Raw genomic sequence first — 12,714 nt, 5'->3', positions numbered from 1 at the left:
GAATTTGTTGAAAGAAGAAAAAGAATATATCAAGATAGTTTGAATGAAAATATTTATGATGCTAATCTTCAGACTGATTTGAGCAAGCTTTACAAGCCTCTGATTGAAAGCAATGAAAAGATGCAAAACGAACTAAAGAGCATCGCATACAGAGAGGCTGAAAACACTCCACTAGCTTTGACTTATCCAGAAAGCGAGCCGTCGTCAATTAAAAGAATGAATTTAGGAGGTATTGCGAGTTACTACATGGCTAAATATGCATCGAAAAAAGAATTATGCGATAGAGTTTTTGGAATTCATGCAGAAGGTCGAAACCTGATAAAACCAAGTACACTGATGACGACCTTAAAAATTATGAAGATATACTTATTAACACTCAAGCAATGGAATCTGATGTAAATCCAAACAGACCAAAAGCTTCGAGAGCTGAAAAATACGTCACGATTATAAAGCCTATTTGGGAAAAATTCATGATGAATAAAAAGGGTAAAAAAGGTCATGGTGTTATTATTCTTCCAAGCAATCCAAATGCTCTTGTGGAAAAGCTCAACTTGAGCATCGCTGCATGGCATGCTGGAAATAAAGAGTCGAGAAATGTGGCTCTTTCCATTTGCGATGAGCTGTGGAGACAAAATAGGATTAATAAAGACGAGTACAAGGCTATGATGGCGTATATTGATGTAAAATAAAAAAAATCTTGGAAATAAAAAATGATCGTTTATAGAAATAGATATGTTAAGAAGCATATTGTGGGCGGAAGTGGGATAATTGACACGCTTAAGAATTTCTTAAGAAGAGCAGCAGCTTCAAGCGCTTCAAGAGCAGCATCTACTTTGGCTAATAAAATTGCAAAAACTGAACTGGGAAGAGAAGCAATCATGGCTACTAAATCTGCAGGAAAAGAGTTAGCTTCTACAGCCATCTCCACTGCTAGAGATGTGGCTATTGATAAAGGTAAAAAGACCATTGAGAAATTGTATTCCAAGACTGGAACTCCAAAACCACATGAAGCTGCAAAGAATGATCTCAGCCTTAAAAGCAAAGAAATTATTTCAAGCATTGTTAACAGAAAAACAACTCCAAGCGCACCAGTTATAGATGAATATTCTATGCTTGGATCAGGATTGTCGAAGAATAAAGCGATTAGAATACAAGACCTGGTAAAAAAAGGAAATGGGCTTTTGATTGCATGAGGATCTAAAAAATTTTTTCTTTGATATATAAAAATGGCAAATTCCGATGTTTTAAATTTTACAGAAGAGATTATTGTTGATGAAGAAATTGAGAGATTTGAGTTTCATGAATACGAACCAGTGAATAAGAATCTAAACGTGGATGGAGAAATAAGAATCAATATTGAGCAGCAAGATTTGTTCACGCTTCCATCTGAGGGTTACATTTTGTTTGAAGGAAGACTTTTAAAAGCGGATGGAACTTCCTATGCGGATACAGATGTCGTTACTTTGGTTAACAACGGTATCATGCACATGTTCAGTCAGATTTCTTATCAGTTGTCGAATCAAGAGGTGGAAACCATTTACGATCCTGGACACGCTACCACCATGATTGGATATCTCAAATATCCAGTAGAGTTTCTTAGAACAGCTGCAACAGCTGCAGGAAAAGTGGGTTTGACTAAATTGTCTTTGTTTATGCCTCATGTCACACCCTCTGTTGTAACTAGTAACAATCTTTACAAAATCATTGAATCAAAAGTAGATGTTCCATTTTCGTTCAGATCTAGACAATGTGATACCATCGCTGTTCCTGTATCAAACAACTTTAGTTGGAGGTTAAGCGCAAGATCTGCTAGTGAAAGACCTAGGTATGTCATTGTTGGATTCCAAACCAATAAATCTGGAAGTCAAGAATTAAATCCTTCAGTCTTTGATCACTGCGATTTGAAAAACATATATGTCACCTTAAACAGTGAAAGGTATCCTGCTGTTGATTACAATTTAGACTTTAATAACAACAAATACTCAAGAGCTTATAGAGACGCCTCTAAGTTTGACAATAGACTTTATGGGACAAAAGAAATTATAGCTCAACCCAATTTGTCTGCCTTAAATTATAGATACATTTGTCCTCTTTTTGTTTTTGATGTAAGCAAGCAGGCCGAGAGGTTAAAAACTTCAGTGATAGATGTACAAATAAAAGCTACATTCAATGCAAACCTTCCTGCAAACACTCAAGCCTTTGCTGTCCTCATTTCCGATAAATTGCTTAGACTTAAATCAGATGGAAGCAGAATGAATATTGTTTATTAGGTGCAGAGCACCCACATGAATTCTTTGAATTTATTGATGTCCTTCAAAATAATATTTTTTTAATAAAAAATGAGATATACGAAAAAGGATTTGAAAAAATTACTGAAAGAAAACGGAATTTCTAAAACGTCAAACAATAAAATGTCGCTCATGATGCTTGCGGTTGAAAACAACTTGATTGATAAAAACGAATGGATTAAAGACGTGAAGGAAGAGCGACCTGTGGGTAGACCGAAAAAGGATTTTCATTAATCCAAAAAGGATCTTAAAAATCTTTAGATTTTCATTAATCCAAAAAGGATCTTAAAAATCTTTAGATTTTCATTAATCCAAAAAGGATCTAAATCAGTTACAAGAAGAATAAAATGAAACAGTTTTTTCTGTTTTTTCTAGAATGCAGTATAAAAGAGACTGACGCAAATAAAAAAAGACATCTTGAGCTTCTTGCTTTTGGAAAAACAGGTGTGTTTTGCGAATCTGTTTACGTCACTGAAAACGGAAATTTTAATATTCCAAAAGAGTACAGTTATGAAGAGAGAGACAAGCTTTACCGACTTGTATGGAGTGGTGAGACAGAATATTCACGAATGGAAAAGAAAATCAAAGAGCATCTCAGTACTTGGAAAGGCTTGTCTAAAGAAGAAAAGCTAAGAATGATTGACAAGTATGTGCTTGGTTTGGATTGCGATTTCGAGGAGAAAAAAAAGATTTCTGGAAATCTAAAAAGCGCAATTTTAAATCATTCACTCGGTTCCAAAGACATTGTGTATGAAAACTTTAAAATACTTCAGATGTCAGAAATGAAAAAATCGAATTTGATTTAAATAAAATCTTAGCATAATAAAAGATGCCTTACACAAGAAAGCTTTTGAAAAATTTGTTAAAAGAAAATGGTGTTTCCAAAACGTCTGACAATAAAATGTCGCTCATGATGCTTGCGGTTGAAAACAACTTGATTAGTAAAGATGCATTTTTGGAAAACTCGAAAGAGGTTAGACCTGTTGGAAGACCTAGAAAAAATGAGAAAAAAGAAAAGAAACCTCTTGATCCTAAATATGCGAGACTTGGTTTAATTAGAAATAATCCTTTAGGTTTGAGAATAACTCATGTTGATACTGGTGAGGTGGTGGAATACAAGTCTGCTTATGAATCGAAGAAAAAGACGGGACATGGCTGGCAGTACTTTGCGATACGAAATGGAAAAGTAGTAGATGGATACAAATATGAGATTTTTTAGCGTGAGAAGTTTTTAAATTCTTTTATATATTGAATTTAAAAATTGAAAAATGATATAAATAAAAATCTTGCGTTATTAAAATGGAGAACAAAACGGTAAAAGAATTAAAAGAAATTGCTAAAGGGGAAAAAATAAAAGGGTACTATAAAATGAGAAAGGAGGAACTTATAATGGCTTTGCAGTCTGCTGCTACTCGTAGACGAACGACTGAGGCAAGACCTTTGCCAGTTGTTGTGAGACCTGTCATTGCTCCTAAACCAGCAATCATTCCACCAAGACCTGTTGTAAAACCTCCTATTGCTCTGAAACCAATTCATTTGCAAAGACAGATTCTTGATGAGCCTGTTTCAGATTTAACACCTGTCATTATACCAAAACCAGTCATTCCACAGAGACCTTCATTTTTTTCAAGTCTCCCAGTGAAAAAGCGCACATGGGATACGCGTGGATTTTTCCATGTGTAACCCATGTGGGGATTATTATTTTGTCCCATGTGGATTTCGTATGGTAAATCCCACATGGGTTTTATATGGTAAATCCCACACGGGTTTTATATGGTAAATCCTACATGGGATATAGGTGGAAAATACTACATGTTATACATCTTAAATGCCACATATATTTTAATCCAAACGGTATAAAAGTAGTCAATACCCGATAAATGAAAGTCCGTATGCTTCTATGATAATTTTTAAAAATCCTTTAATTTAAAATTAATCATCAAAGCTTTCTAAAGCATATATATATATATTAAGATAAATATATTAATATATATATATATATATATATATATATATATATATATATATATATATATATATATATATATATATATATATATATATATACATATATAAAACATTAAAACAATAAATTTGATACAAAATTTCACTTTAAAACGAATACCATTAAGATTGTGATAATAATAGCATAAGGAAACTAATATTTATGTATTATTATCATTATATTATAAATAAATAGTTATTTAAGTCATTTTATAAAATAATTTGTTTTTATAAAATGAATTAAAAAAACTGTTTTTATTATATTTTAGTTTTTTAATTCATTTTATATAATAAAAATATGGAAATAAATACAAATTATAAAAATCATGTAAGAATCATTTATCATTTCTAAATACTATATTAATGTTAGTCTACAAAGTTAAAATCAATTTAGAGCATCACTACGAGTTCTTTTGCGATTCGCACGTCCACCTCTGTCTCTCGAATTTATAAAATAGGTGGTCAAAGCTTGCTCAATCGATAGGTTCTCAGCATTACAATGCTTTTTTCTTACACTTTCTAAAGAGAAATATGACAGAATGATTACTTTTTTTACCTAAATCATAGGGTCATCTATGCATAATGATGTCAGATGACCCGGTTTATTGAACACCATCCCCCTTTATCAAACTCGGTCAATTTTTTACCATCTCCCATTGAAAATGATGTCAGTTTTTGTTATCATATTATGATGGTATATATGAATTTTTAATAAAAATGCTTATACAATCAATTTTTTTCTGGTTGAATTATACATTTATTCTCAAAAGTACTCAATTGAAGTAAAAAACAAGAGATAAATTGTTCTTTCAGATAAGCAAACTTATTTCTGAATTTAAATTGTTTTTCCAATGATCTTTTTTGTAGTTTTAATTAGCAAAAGCAGGAAGTTTTTATACCACATTGTTGATGTAAATAACTCTAAAACATGCGCATAGATAACATAAATTTAAATGTTGTACTTTTTTTTTTAATTCAATTTTTTAATTGACATTGTTTTTGTTTTAACATTCCCTCCCCATTGTCAATTATTTTCAAACTTTTTAGCTCACACTGCCCCTCTATTTACTGGCATCGATTATGGAGGACCCCACAGCCTAAATATTAGATATATATATATATTACTTTTACTTTATTTACGACACCTTTTGATATGCAACAAAACCTTACAAAGCTTACAATAATTCAGTTAAGATTCAATCTGAGTTATTGAAACGTAATAAATTTAACATCAAAAGAAAAGTAAAGCTGTCATCATTTAAAATGTAAAGGGTGTTGTCAAAATATGTTAAAAATATAATTAAGTTACCTTTCACTAGATCCTCAATCAAATTCATGGCCATTTTGCCATTTTTGCCAGATCTGTTTGTCTCTTTTGCCATTTCAGATGTAAAAAGAGACGACATCATTCGACTTATAGATTTTTCTATAGTGGCAGCATTAGAGTAACTGAGCCATTGTACCTATATATATATATATATATATATAAATATATATATATATATATATGTATATATATATATAGAGAGAGAGAGAGAGAGAGAGAGAGAGAGAGAGAGAGAGGGAGAGAGGGAGAGAGGGAGGGAGAGAGGAGAGAGAGAGAGAGAAAGTAAGTTATAAGTTAAGCTAATGTTTTTAAAAGTTTCAACTTACAAAGTTTTTTCTGATCTCAATGTCTTTTAATCTATCCACCAGCACTTCAAATTCCTCTCGAGACGAAATAACATTGAAAGTTATTTGATTTGAAATGGGCGTATTTCTTTCTTGAAGCAAACCTTTCACTTCCATCATAATATTTTTTAATTGTTTAATTTCATACTCAATACTTATTAGGCGGCGTTTAACATCATTGATTTCACTACTGGTATTGGTTGACACACATTTAACTAGATTACCTTAAAAAAAATTTTTACTTGATGAGATCAGTCGACTTTTTCCTCTAATCTCGCAACACCAAATGAGTAACAATCGACGCACATTTCCAAGATATATCAGGTGCATTGGATCAGGTGGGAAACATGTTACCATTGGAACTAATGTGACTAAGGGAGACTCTCTCAGTTGGTGTCCGTTTTTTTCCAAATTTAAAAACTGTTGATCAGTTCGATGCACACCAATAGTTTCAGAAAAAACAACTTTTTTAAATTCGTTACAGTAAGAACCTTCATCTTGACAATAATCACAAGAAAAGTATCCTCCACATTGTTTTGTACCTTTACAAAAAGACCTGGCTGGTGCATCGCAAACAAAGAAAAGAATTTTAATTCTTATTTTTGGATAAATGGTTTTTATATTTTCAGACACTTGATTAAAATCAGTAAGGAATGGCAAAAAAAAAATCAACTAATGAATCTGGCTTTGAAGAACCAATGTGTATACCTGCAACAAATGGTGTTTGATCTAAGGATTCATTTATTTTACAAAGTATAGGCCACATTGATTTGTTTGTTGAGTTTTGAAGCTTAACACCATCTACATTTATTGCTAGTGATACAAGAGTTTCTCCACCATCAACATAAACTTCCTGTTTTAATTTTTTATACTGAGATCCTTCAGGAATAAATTCAGCATTTAGCCCAGCATTAATTCTATTTTCTATATTATCTTGTATTCCAAAATAGTGATACAATTTGTTTGCATTGGTATAACTTTTATTAGAACATTTGATCTTGCTAAGTAAAGTAGTAGCGCAAATGGGTAAATTATTATCAGGACCAATAATTTTTAACAATGCTGAAAATGCATTTTTTGATATGTTATATTGTATATACCATAAAATAAGTTTGTCTTGTAATGAAAGCTGTTCTAAGTTAGAATTTTTTAAGTTAGAATTTTGGTAATCATCTTGACCTAAATTGTCTAAACTTTGGAAAAAATCTTCATCATTTGAAAAAATAAACTTTTCAGTATTTTCATAGTGAGTTGCCTCATTTGTAAAATCAACAGCGGAATCGTCAACTTGAGATGTAGTAGGTAAATCTGCAGAGCAGTCAAAAGGCATATTATCTTCACTTTTTCCGACTTTATTGACAAAATAATATTTCTTTTGTGACTCCTATAAAATATAATGTAAAACCTCACATTATTAAAAATAACTGACATTATTTAAGATCATTTAAAAAGAGTAAAAGAGAAAAAAGTATTCATTGCATCGTTTTTGTGTATGACATGTATTACATATCATGTTCAACAATAATAAACATTCTTACTGAGTAAGAATTAGTACTAATTAACAAATTTGAACAAATAAATAAAAAATAGTGAAAAAAACAATTAACAAATAAGAAGTTTAATTTGAACTTTAACTAAAACTTGAATTTAAATTAATTGGTACTAATTTGTTCAAGCATAACCTTAAAAAACAAGTTTATATAATAAATTATATGTATGACTAGTTCTACATATAGCTAACTATCAGGATATCAGGTTATATGTATAACTATATGCATTTTGAATCATATTATTTTATTTATATATTACTTTAGATCATATTACTTTAAAAACTGGACCCAGTGTCTTTATTCCCAATAACACTGTGGCACTCCAGATTAAAAATAGAAAAGTTTCTATAAAAACTCTGTTTTTGTTCCTCAATGTAGTTCGTAAGTCCCTGAAGTCTTAAGGACCTTATTATATCTAAAGTTAAAAGTTTAAGAGCCTAAAAAAAGTTACAAAAACCCATCTCCCCCTATTTTTTTTCAATAAAGAAAATTGGAAATTCTTTAACTTCCAAATCTGCATTTCTTTGTGGGACACTGCAGTATCCCATGCATGCATGCTTGGTTTTTGACAACATTTAAACTTGCATCAATTAATTGTTAGCAGATAATATACTCAAGAACTATATTCAAATAACTATTATATTATCCTAATAATACGTTAATTTGCACAAATCTTAATCTTATTTCTATAAAGAAAGATAAACATTCGTGGTACTTACATACTTGCTTGCCATTCTCTAAAATAATATAAAATATCTTTACACAATAGAAATGCAACCTCGCCGCAATGTCGATTTTAAAACTAAGAATTTTTTTTTTAGTTTCTGGCTTTCAAATTATAATTTGAAAGGTTTCTTGTGGGTTTCTTGTTGGATTTAACGTGGGATTTAACATTTCTTGTGGGATTTAACGTTTCTTGTGAGATTTAACGTCCCTGGTATCGATTAACGTTTCTTGTGGGATATAACGTGGGTTTCTTGTGGGATTTACATGAGACTTATAATTCCCATGTTAATCCCACAAGAAACCCACGTGGGATTTCCCATGTGAGTAAATACCATATGATTCCCACATGTAACCCATGTGGGTAATCCCACATGGGTTTAAAGTGACAAATTTCCATACGGATACCACACGGGAAAATCCGTCCCACGTAAATCCCATCAATCCCACACGAAACCCACACAGTACCCATGTGGGACGCGGTTTTTTTTTTCACTGGGCTGATGGCAGCTGCAAAAAGTGTAACGTCCTATGTTGCAACTAAGTTTAATGATATTAAAGAATGGATAGACCCCTACGTTCCTGAAGTAGTTAAGAAGAATGTAAGCGAATCAGTGAAACAAATCGATAAAAAGATAAAGTCTATCAAATCACTTGTATTAAGAACAGTGTATAAACATCCCGAGTCAAAACCATTTACAGTAAAATTTAATATGACTAAGCATTCAGCAGAGCGCTCCACCAGACTGTTTTCATACGAGCCGTCTTCTCGTTATCAAGACATTGTTTCTTTTTTAAACTTGGTAAGGGAGTCTGCTATTCAAACCATGGAAGGAGAAAGAAACACAAGGGTAAGAATTTCTTTAGTCTGTGAAATGACTCGCGTAAGCATCTTGACTGGTGAGGAAACTACTCAGACAGCTAACTTTTCATCCAACACGAAAAGATTATTGGAGGGTGATGATGTGAGAGCGCTCATGACTGAAATGGAAGAAAAAATCTTGGAAAGTAGTGCTAATTACAACAAGATGGGATCCAATTGCGTCTTGTCAAAGATTTTAAGAATGGATATTAACTTTGCTGATTATGAACCTTTCAGAGGCTCTTCCTACATGAAGCTGTCTCCCGAGTTGGAAAGTAAAAAAGCCATCATCAACATGGTAAACAACGACAATGAATGCTTCAAGTGGTGCGTCACCAGAGCTCTTAACATGAAAAATAAAAACAACGAAAGAATTGATAATGAGTTGATTGAAAAATCTAAAGAGCTTAATTGGAATGGAATGGAATTTCCTGTAAAGACAACTCAAATCGAAAAGTTTGAAGTGAATAATCCTGACATCAGCGTGAACGTCTTTCACTATGAAATGAATAAGCCTCAACCTATGCAAATATCCAAATTTCATGATCGAAAGCACTGTGTTGATTTGTTGTATATTTCAAACGAAGAAAACAGCCATTATTGCCTCATTAAAAATTTCAGTCGGTTTGCCGGCTCCTCAACAACAAAACATCAACATAAACAATACTTTTGCAGAAATTGTATGCAAGGTTTCAACCAAGAAGAAAAGCTTCAAATCCATCAAGAATACTGCTATGATAACGCTCCAATGAGAATCGATCTTCCTGAAAAAGGAACAACTGTTCAGTTTAAAAACTACAACAAGACCATGAGAGTTCCGTTTGTGGTAACTGCTGACTTTGAAAGTTTCATCAAACCCATCAACACTTGCACCCCTGACTTAAAACAGTCATACACCAAACAATATCAAAAGCATGTTCCATGCTCGTTCAGCTACCATATCAAATGCTTTGACGAAACCATTTATAAAGAAAAACCAGTCAAGTACACAGCAGAAAGCGAAGAGGATGATGTGGCTCAAAAGTTTATCACCAGTCTTGAAGAAGACTCTAAAAAGATTTTCGATAAGATTGATTCACTGCAAAAAGAATGGAAGAATAAGCCAATAAAGACTGATGTGGATAAAAAGAAGTTTGAAGCTGAAACCAAATGTCACATTTGCAAAAAAGATCTTATTGGTGACAAAGTGTGGGATCACTGTCATTTGACTGGAAAGTACCGTGGTGCTGCTCATGATGCTCGCAAAAAAAAATATCGAATTCCAAAATTTATTCCCGTATTAATACATTGCTTGTCTGCCTATGACAGTCATTTGTTTATTAAAAAAATTAGGTGGAAAGCTCAATTGCATACCAAACAATGATGAGAAATATATTAGCTTCTCTAAAAAAATCAAACTGAGAGACACTGATAAGAAAGGCGAACCAAAAGAAGTATTAAGAGAAATGAGGTTTCTTGACAGCTATAGGTTCATGTCTGACACTTTAGACAAACTCTCTAAAAATCTAACCGATGAACAATGCATAAACGCTAGGGAATATTATCCTGAAAAGGAAAAGTTCGACTTGATAAGAAAAAAAGGTATTTTCCCTTACGAATGGATGGACTCGATTGAAAAATTAACTGAAACGCAATTGCCTCCAAAAGAAGACTTTTATTCCAGACTAGACGATAAAGACATCACTGATGAAGAATACACGCATGCGAAAAACGTTTGGAAAGTATTTGGATGCAAAACATTTAGAGATTACCTAGAAATTTATAACGTGTCTGATGTCTTAATTCTAGAAGACGCTATTGAAAATTTCAGAATTGCTTGCATGCTAAATTACGATCTTGATCCTGCTCAGTTTTACACCTGTCCTGGACTCGGTATGGAAGCCTGTTATAAAAGTACTAAAGCTGAAATTGAACTTTTAAGCGATCCTGATATGCTCAACATGGTTAAAAAAGGAATACGCGGCGGAATTAGCATGATCTCCAACCGACTTGGAAATGCTAACAACAAATACATGGTTTTTGCTAACAACAAATACACGGATGGGCTATGAGTCCACCTCTTCCCGTTGGAGGATTCAAATGGATGACTGAAGATGAACTCAACAATTGGCGCAGCATGCCTTGCATTCTCGAAGTCGATTTAGATTACCCTGAAGAGCTTCACGATTTACACAACGACTACCCTTTGGCTCCTGAAAGATTAACCATTGGAAAAGTAGCCAAACTCGTTTCAAATTTAAACAACAAAGAAAAATACGTCGTCCATCGCACAAATCTTAAACTCTATGAACGAATGGGATTAGTCATCACCAAAATTCATCGAGGAATCACCTTTAGAGAAGAACATTGGATGAAATCGTACATCGATGGCAACACCCAAAAGAGAGCAGAACCAGGTCGAAACGAATCTGAAAAAGAATTTTTTAAACTCATGAACAATGCCGTCTTTGGGAAAACTATGGAAAACATCGAAAAACATGTTGATATTAAACTTGTCACTACAAGAAAAGAAGTCTTAAAATTAACTAAACAAACTCGATATGAACGACACGTCATTTTTGATGAAAACCTAGCTGCGATTCATATGAAGAAAACACAAGTCACTTATGACAAACCCGTTTTTTTAGGAATGTGCATCCTCGACATCAGCAAAACTCTCATGTATGAATTCTATTACGACTACATCAAGCCTAAATATGGCGATAAAGCCAAGCTGCTCATGACCGACACTGACTCGCTCTTTTTTGAAATTGAAACAGAAGATTTTTACAAAGACATTGCTGATGATGTTGAAGCCAAATTTGACACAAGCGAATTTCCAAAAGACCATCCTGCCATTGAAAACGTTGGTTTCAAAGTAGGCTTAAATAAAAAGGTTATTGGCAAGTTCAAAGATGAGGCTGCTGGTAAACAAATTAAAGAGTTTGTTGGACTTAGACCAAAGCTCTACTCTTACAAAATCACTAAAGATGAACACAAAAAATGCAAAGGGGTCAAAAAGAAAGTCGTTGAAAAGAAAATAAGGCATCAACATTTTAAAGACTGCTTAATGAACGGAAATGAACAACTCACCACCATGAACGTTTTCCGATCTCATCTTCACGACGTTTACACCGAAGAAATTAACAAAGTCGCACTCAGCGCTAACGACGACAAAAGAATTATCTTAGATGACGGAATTCACACACTTGCCATCGGTCACTACAAAACACGACCTATCGCTGAGGTTTGAAAAAGCCAAGAAATTTTTTGAATGATAAGAATTAGATCTTTAGGGGTACCTCATCCCTCAAGATAACATACTTTTTGAAGAAAAGTAAACTCATCGCATCAACGTTAGCATCCTTAACTATGGAAAAGTGTTCATGAGCCAGAACCGGCATTTCCTTATATATATTATTATTATTATTATTATTATTATTATTATTATTATTATTATTATTATTATTATTATTATTATTATTATTACTATTATTATCATTATCATTATTATTATTATTATTATTATTATTATTATTATTATTATTATTATTATTATTATTATTATTATTATTATTATTATTATTATTATTATTATTATTATTATTATTATTATTATTATTAATATTATTATTAT

At 32.4% G+C, this 12,714-nt stretch overlaps 1 long non-coding RNA gene and 1 pseudogene across 2 annotated transcripts; both read right to left on the bottom strand.

The window, feature by feature from the left end:
• Nucleotides 1–4,616: 4,616 nt before the first annotated feature.
• On the bottom strand, nucleotides 4,617–5,755 carry LOC149883162 (uncharacterized). The gene is made up of 2 exons (XR_016456675.1): nucleotides 5,602–5,755; nucleotides 4,617–4,811 (listed from the first exon to the last, which is right to left on the bottom strand). It is a non-coding gene; the product is annotated as an uncharacterized LOC149883162 (long non-coding RNA).
• Nucleotides 5,615–8,564, bottom strand: LOC149883161 (uncharacterized; annotated as a pseudogene). The gene is made up of 3 exons (XR_016456673.1): nucleotides 8,233–8,564; nucleotides 5,946–7,347; nucleotides 5,615–5,755 (listed from the first exon to the last, which is right to left on the bottom strand). The product of XR_016456673.1 is annotated as an uncharacterized LOC149883161 (transcript).
• Between the last annotated feature and the right edge of the window lie 4,150 nt (nucleotides 8,565–12,714).

This window comes from Hydra viridissima, unplaced genomic scaffold (genome assembly GCF_058129835.1).
Source record: "Hydra viridissima isolate aposymbiotic clone 2 unplaced genomic scaffold, HvirCarnegie_v1 scaffold_10, whole genome shotgun sequence".
Classification (NCBI taxonomy): domain Eukaryota; kingdom Metazoa; phylum Cnidaria; class Hydrozoa; order Anthoathecata; family Hydridae; genus Hydra; species Hydra viridissima.
The sequence above is the reverse complement of the archived record's forward strand: the minus strand, read 5'-3'. Positions and strand labels throughout refer to the sequence as shown.